At 41.3% G+C, this 6807-nt stretch overlaps 1 pseudogene; it reads left to right on the plus strand.

Moving 5' to 3' along the window:
* The first annotated feature begins 5846 nt into the window (after positions 1 to 5846).
* LOC102863882 lies at positions 5847 to 6799 on the plus strand (annotated as a pseudogene).
* Positions 6800 to 6807: the final 8 nt, after the last annotated feature.

Raw genomic sequence — 6807 nt, forward strand, 5'->3', positions numbered from 1 at the left:
TATAGAACAGAGAGTGTGAAAAACAGGGGGCCAACAGTTCCCATGACTGAAGGCCTCAAGCCATGCTTCTCTGAGTATTTATTTAGAATCATAAGGAAGGTAGACAAAGTAAAATCATAAGGAAGTACAAAACAAAAACAAAGGATAATGGTGAAGTCTTTTACAGATAAGGCCAAGTTCCTCTTTATGCTAATCTCAGGAGGGAGGGATTCAGTTGACACAAACTAAGAACAATGTTGACTCTTAGGGAACACCTTAGTGCCACAAGGTGCCCTTCAGCTTGTATTAAGCATCCCTCATTTCCTGATATAGCATTTGGTCTACTATTAGTAAATTTGATATTCGGCTTCCTTCACCCAGTTAAATCTGAATTTCAGATAAGCAATGCGTAGTTTTTTGGTGTATGTCTTTTACAGTATTTCATCTGGCAATCCTAAATTCAGGTCTGTGGCAGGAAAATGATGGGAAGAGCCTGAACATCCTTATGTAGCAGATGGAAATTGAGCCAACATTACCGGAGTCACATCAAGAGGTTTCAGAATCCTGTTTGAAAGGCCTTCACTGGTCAAAGATGGGACTCTCTGAGTATCAAAAAGAATAATAAACCACATTGAATTGAAATACAATATATGCAGAAATCTATTGGTTAGCCTCGTAGCATGCTAGAAATCGAAATCTGATAATCTTTAGTTTACTTGAGCATTTGAGTTGATTCTTTGAGCAGGCCTTTATGACTTCCATCTGATTAGAACGTAAAATAATGTGGTTATAAAAATCTCTTGTGTAGCAATGGAGGTTCTATTCTGATTTAAACAGAGTAATAATTTATCCAACAGATTTAAAGTAAGACAAAGGAGAATTTTCAGAAAGAAAAAAAATTGTTCATCTTTAAGAAAAGTTAAATTTTACCAAAAGTACTTCTGAAAAGAAAATTTAAAAAAGCTTGATTGAGTGAGCTCTGGTGGCCTACTGGCAAGAAGCTGCACTGTAATCCCAGAGGCGTATGGTTCAAATCCACCGGATGCTCTGCCAGAGAAGGAGGGACAATCTCCTCCTGTACCACTCAGATCTGATTTGATGGTATACACACACACAAAATAATATTTTTTTTAAAAAAAGGCTTGATTGTTCTATAAGAATCAAAGAAATGCAGATTGACTCAGAAAACAAATAATGCTAGGGAAGTGTTAATACATTTGCTCATTTACTGTTTAAATGTCTAATTATTTAAACGTGGAATTTAATAATTATAGTAGGAAAAGTTTGGGTCACAAGTTTTATCAAAGATATTCCTTAGTCTGACTTTATAATTTTGCTTTAAAGTAGCTCTCTCCACCTAGAATGTCAACCAGGGTAGAAAGCCCATGAAAACATCACTCCTGTATCTATGGTGTGCTGATAATAGGTTGGAAGGCCTTGGATCTTTCTCACGTAATCTCTTAGCTCCAGCGGGATGACCTGCACCTCCTTCTACAGGTAGAATAGATTCTAAAAAGAGGCATTTCCTCAAAAAGCTGAACATAGAAATTCCGTATGACCCAGCTATTCCACTACTTGGAATATACCCTGAGAAAATGAGAACTAAGGCATAAACAGAGACTTGTACACCAATGTTCATAGCAGCGTTATTCACCATTGCAAGAACATGGAAACAGCCCAAATGTCCAACCAAAACTGAATGGACTGAGAAATTATGGTACATTCACACAATGGAATACTATGCAGTACGCAGGAGCAATGATATTGTAAATCATTACCTAACTTGGGAGGGACTGGAGAGCATTATGCTAAGTGAACTAACTCAGTCACGTAAGGACAAATACTGTATAAGACCATTATTATAGAATGAGTATGAGGATACAAGGTGGGGAGGGAAGCCAAGGGGTAAGGATTGGGGTGCTTAATCATATGGTCACACAATTTGATAGAGAGAGGGATGGGTAAAGGAAAGGGTAAAGATCTGGTGTGAAAAACAATGCATACAAACTTTCTAAGTAAACCAGTACAAAATAAATATTTCTTTCTTTCTTTTTTTTTTTAAAGAATATAGGTGGACACTCCAGGCTTCTTAGGCCTGGGCTGTAGAACTCACATATCAAGTCGTAAGGTCATTGGCATGGCTCCAGAGTGAAGTTGACTCTCCTCGTTGAATGGAGTGGCTATGAGGAATTTACTGCTAGAAGCCTTTGAGTCTATTCTAACTCGTAACAATTGAAATCTTGCCTATTCATATTTAATATACCATCCCCAGTAACTGGTGGCTCAGTGGTAGGAGATCCAACAGTCAGTTCTTAGCCCGTGTGTCTGATGTACTGACCAACAGAGCTTCCAGACTTACACAGATTAGGAAAAATGATCTACTTCCAAGAATAGGCACATGACAAAACCATCGGGCTGCTTGTGGTATATAGTGCTAGTTGTTTGTGCTTCTCACAGTTCTTTGCAGCATTGTCAATGGACACACCAGGATAATCTCCTGTGACTGGTGGGATCAAAGAAAGAGAAAGGAGCTGTGGTGGCTTAATAGTAGGGAATTGGCGCTGCCAATGTAAAGTCACTCTGGTGGCCTAATGGCAAGAAGCTGTGCTGCAAAAAAGGCACTCGGTTCAAATCCAACTGCTGCTCTGCAGGAGAAGGTTGGATCATCTCCTCCCCTGTGATTAACTGCCTCTGAAAACCCACTGGAGGGTCAGCTATGGGTCAGTTCTGACTTGATGGTATGCAACCAGCAACAACAATGCAAAGGTACATTATTCGAATCCACTAGCTGCTCCATGCGAGAAAGATGGGCAGTCTCCTCCTGTGCAGTTCACTGCCTCTGAAAACCCACTTGGAACCCACTTGGAGGGTCAGCTATGGGTCAGTTTCAACTCAATTGGTGCACATCAATGACAATAAGAAAAAGTCAAGGGATGTTTTCTTGGGTACATTAGGGTCCTTAAACTTGATTTGTCTTTTATAACTGAGCTTTTTCAAGTCTTCAAGTTCTCCTTTTTCTTTTCCAGATATTTCCACAAACTTCTATAAACATCTGAGAAGTTCACCAAAACACTCAAAGTTCTACTTTTTATGCATTTAATGACATTTTGTCTCTTGATTTCTTCTGTCACTTTAATGAGGCCCAGAGTTTCCCAGTGGCTGGTTGGCTGTCTTTTGTCCCTGCCCAGTTTCTATAGAACTCAATGGGCTAGAATAGCTGGAAGTGTGGGGTTTTCCCCCCCTTAAAACTTTTTAAATATATGTCTTTCCTTATTATTTTTTTTAATTAACCTTGATGGCCCATGAAATGCTGGTAAGATGATTTGTAGAATGTCCTTCAGTGAAGACCTATCTGACGATTTTCTCAGGATGAGATTGGAGTTTTGGAGGAGGAAGACCACTGACCTTTTCATCACATTGTGTCAAAGGTATGTACTGTCAACACGACTCACCATTGTTGATACTGTTCTTGATCACTTGACTGAGGTCATGTTGGTGAGGTTTCTGTCTGTAAAGTTATTTCCCCCGCCTCCTTTCCATATCATACTTTGTGGACTCAAGTCACTATGTGCAGACTACCCTTAAAAAGTGGAAAGTTATGCTCTGTTTCAGTGTGAAGTATTCATGAATTATTCTGAATCCTTCTACCTCAGAGACTTTTCCCCCCCTTATATTTCCCAATCTACTTATTCAATGATTTATTTAAACTAGTATGGGTTAATTTATATATTTATTTCATACTTATGTTACAATCCTGTTAATTTTTATTGTTCAAATTGGCGTGCACACATATATACACACACACTTACTGGGCTGTGAAAAAAATAAATAGCAAAACATATTTCAATTCAGCAGTTTCTGGATGTACAGTTTAGTAACACTGCTACATTCTTTTTTTTTTGTATCTGTTGTGTAGTGTCCAGTCAATTTCAATTTATAGTGATGACTACATTCTTTATATTGTGCAACCATTTTTGCTATTCTTTTTCAAATTATTCTACCACTGTCAGCATAGACTCACTGCCCCTTCAGAGGGCTGGCAGAAATGCAAAGATCTGTTCCTCATCTTCTAAAAGGAGGAATGTGCAGTTGGTAGTGTCTGTCCAGTCAACTCCAATTCACGCCGGCCTTATCTGTAACAGAGGGAACATTTCCTAGTCTCACTCCATCTTCATGATCATTGGTATAGTCAGCCCGTTGTTGCCACCATTTTTCCCAATTCATTTCATTGAGGATTTCCTTCATTCTTTTATTCCCCCCTTTGCTTTACCCAACAAGATGTTTTATAGCAATTTGTCTTTCCTGATGGTTTATATAAAGTAAATGAGTTGAAGCCTTGCCATCTTTTCAAGAACATTTGGATTCTATTTCTTCTATGATTGATTGTTTGGTTTTTGGCAGTCTGTGGTATAATCAATATTCTTTGTCAACACCAAAGTTCAAAGGCATTAATCCTTCTGTCTTCCTTTTTTACAAGCTATCTTTTGAAGGCATGTGAGGTGACTGCTAAAAATAAAACAAACCACACAACACCACAAACTAAATTGAATCAGACAGTTATCAAAGTCCATACTGTGGGAAAATTCAGAACAAAAGTCGTTCAACCTTTTTTGACTAATAAAAAACAAAAATGATATTATTTATTATGATTATACTTTAGACATTTTGCATTTTCATGTGTATAAAAAAGCGTACTATGTTCTGGTGGCCTAGTGGCAAGAAGATGCACTGCAACCCCAGAGGTAAGCAGTTCAAATCTGCTTGAGAAGGAGCGACAAACTCCTCCTGTACCAGTCAGATACTATTTGATGGTACCCTCCCCCCACACACACTTTTTTTAAAAAAAGAGAGAAAGCATATTATGTTCATGTACAAAGACTGGCTCAATAACTGTTAACACATTGACACTGTTTCAGTGTTTAAATCCTCATCTCAGTTAGCGACAGTCATATGACTCTCTGAGATCAACTGAAAGCTTCCGGAACATTCTCAGTGTCCTTGTTGTTCATGGCATTATCTTACTCTCAGATTAACTGTTGATCACATCCCTGTAAATTATGTTACATGTTCTTAGAGATTCTCTAGCATTACCCTGGGGTGTTGCTAGATATAGCATAAATGAACTATAACTGTTTAATCTTTCCATCAACAGGTAGATTTTGCTTTTCTCTGCTTAACTGAAAGCTCTTGCTACAAAGTATAGATCAGAAGTAGGCTTTTCTGGAAGACAGAACCTCTCTAATAAAAGACTGCATAAGGTTGTAAAAAAGGGTGTAGAGAGCACAAGAGTGTCTGCAACAGCATCAACAACACAAAGTGAACTCCTATATCAGACATATCTCTCTCTCCAGTCATTCCAAACTTCCTTCTACTAATTAAATACCAACTGTCCCATTGGCAATACTCACAACTGCTCTACTGGGTTCAAGAATTCATTGTATGCCTCACAGATAATACTTATGACTGTGGTGTTCGGTAGTGAAGTGACAGGTTAAAGTTTACTATCAGTGATGACACAGGATACAGTTCTTCAATCAGGATGGCTTCTTCTGAGTTGTGCTTATAGGTGAGCCTCTATCCAGCCCTCAGCCTCACAGCATTGGCCTCTGCTCTGCTTAGCCAAACTCTTTCAGCTTTGCCATTTGTGTGCCCAGAAGCACCTCCACTCTGTCAGTAACCCTAAGCCCAAAGTCAGCAAACTTAGCTCTTTAACAAGTGCCATCTACTCCACCAGCAAGCTCTCAGGTTTCTCCTTTCTTTCTTTTTTTTTTTTAAATTATTATTAATTTCGAGTCAGTCCTCGAGGCGTTGGTGTTGTGTGGTTCTTACTTCCTGTTGCTTGTCGCCTTGTGCGCGCGGGCGCCGACATGTCCTCAAACGATTATTCCCAACAAGCAACCCAGAGCTACGGAGCCTATCCTACGCAGCCTGGGCAGGGCTACTCCCAGCAGAGCAACCAGCCCTACGGACAGCAGAGTTACGGTGGTTACGGCCAGACACCTCTGGCTATGGCCAGAGCAGCTATGGTGATTCTTACGGACAGACCCAGAGCAGCTATGGTGGTTCTTACGGACAGACCCAGAGCAGCTATGGTGGTTCTTACGGACAGACCCAGAGCAGCTATGGTACCCAGTCAGCTCCCCAGGGATATGGCTCAAGTGGCGGCTATGGCAGCAGCCAGAGTTCCCAGTCGTCTTATGGACAGCAGTCATCTTATCCTGGTTATGGCCAGCAGCCACCTCCTAGCAGCGCTTCAGGAAGCTAAGGAAGCAGTTCTCAGAGCAGCAGCTATGGGCAGCCTCAGAGTGGAGGCTACGGCCAGCAGTCTGGCTATGGTGGACAGCAGCAAAGCTATGGACAGCAACAAAGCTCCTATAATGCCCCATAGGGCTATGGACAGCAGAACCAGTACAACAGTAGCAGTGGGGGTGGTGGAGGTGGAGGTAAGTATGGCCAAGATCAGTCCTCCATGAGTGGTGGTGGTGGCGGCGGTGGTTATGGCAGTCAGGACCAAGGCGGCGGTGGCTATGGAGGCCAGCAGGACCCAGGTGGCCGTGGCCGTGGTGGCGGCGGCAGCGGTGGTTATAACCGCAGCAGTGGTGACTATGAACCCCGGGGTCGTGGAGGTGGTCGTGGAGGCAGAGGCGGCATGGGCGGAAGTGACTGTGGTGGCTTCAATAAATTTGGTGGCCCTCGGGACCAAGGATCACGACATGACTCTGAACAGGATAATTCTGACAACAACACAATCTTTGTACAAGGCCTGGGCGAGAATGTCACCATTGAGTCTGTGGCTGACTACTTCAAGCAGATTGGTATTATTAAGAC

The sequence above is a fragment of the Elephantulus edwardii genome, unplaced genomic scaffold, assembly GCF_000299155.1.
Source record: "Elephantulus edwardii isolate Elephantulus edwardi_28Jun2011 unplaced genomic scaffold, EleEdw1.0 scaffold00045, whole genome shotgun sequence".
Taxonomy (NCBI): Eukaryota; Metazoa; Chordata; class Mammalia; order Macroscelidea; family Macroscelididae; genus Elephantulus; species Elephantulus edwardii.